The sequence below is a fragment of the Trichechus manatus genome, unplaced genomic scaffold, assembly GCF_000243295.1.
Source record: "Trichechus manatus latirostris isolate Lorelei unplaced genomic scaffold, TriManLat1.0 scaffold00058, whole genome shotgun sequence".
NCBI lineage: Eukaryota > Metazoa > Chordata > Mammalia > Sirenia > Trichechidae > Trichechus > Trichechus manatus.
The window spans coordinates 15,047,148-15,048,548 of record NW_004443994.1 but is presented as its reverse complement, the minus strand read 5'-3'; positions in this window follow the sequence as shown (position 1 = coordinate 15,048,548).

Genomic DNA, 1,401 nt, shown 5'->3' with positions numbered 1-1,401 from the left:
CCAAATCGATTTCCAAAGTGGTTGTACCATTTTACATTCCCACCAACAGTGTATAACCTCTCCAGCATTTATTGTTTTGTGTTTTTTGGATTAATGCTAGCTTTGTTGGGGTGAGAGGATATCTTGTTGTAGTTTGGATCTGCATTTCTCTAATGCCTAATGATCGTGAGCATTTCTTCATTTGTCTATTAGTCGTCTGAATATCTCCTTTGGCAAAGTGCCTGTTCATATCCTTTGTCCATTTTTTAATTGGGTTGTTTGTCTTTTTGTTGTTGAGGTTTTGCAGTATCTTGTAGATTTTAGAGATTAAACGCTGATCGGATTTGTCGTAGCCAAAATTTTTTTCCCATTCTGTAGGTTCTCTTTTGACTCTTTTGGCGAAGTCTTTTGATGAGCATAAGTGTTTGATTTTTAGAAACCGCAGTTATCTAGTCTGTCTTCTAGTGCTTGTGCATTGTTACTTATGGTTTGTATTGTGTTTATGCCATGTATTAGGGCTCCTAACATTGTCCCTAATTTTTCTTCCATGATCTTTATCGTTTTCGATTTTATATTTAAGTCTTTGATCCATTTTCAGTTAGTTTTTGTGCATGGTGTGAGGTATGGATCTTGTTTCAGTTTTTTGCAGATAGATATCCAGTTATGCCAGCACCATTTGTTAAACAGACTGTCTTTTCCCCAATTAATGGACTTTGGGCCTTTGTCAAATACCAGCTGCTCATATGGATGAATTTATGTCTGGATTCTCAATTCTATTCCATTGGTCTATGCATCTGTTGTTGTATCAGTACCAGGCTGTTCTGACTACCGTGGCAGTGTAATAGGTTCTAAAATCAGGTAGTGTGAGGCCTCGCACTTTGTTCTTCTTCTTGAGTAATGCTTTACATATTTGAGGCCCCTTCCCTTTCCCTATGAAGTTGGTGATTTGTTTCTCCATTTCATTAAAAAATGCCGGTGGATTTTGGATGGGGATTGCATTGTATCGGTAGATCACTTTGGGTAGAATTGACATTTTCACTGTGTTGAGTCTACCTATCAATGAGCAAGGTATGTTTTTCCACTTATGCAGGTCTCTTTTGGTTTCTTGCAGTAGTGTCTTGTAGTTTTCTTTGTATAGATCTTTTACGTCTCTGGTTAGATTTATCCCTAAGTATTTTATTTTCTTGGGGGCTATTGTAAATGGTATTGATTTGGTGACTTCCTCTTTGAGGTTCACTTTGTTGGTTTAAAGGAATCCAACTGATTTTTGCATGCTTATCTTGTATCCTGAAACTTTGCTGAAATCTTCTATTAGGTCCAGTAGTTTTCTTGTGGATTCTTTGGGGTTTTCTATGTATAAGATCATATCATCTGCAAATAGAGATACTTTGATTTCTTCCCTACCAATTTGGATGCCCTTTA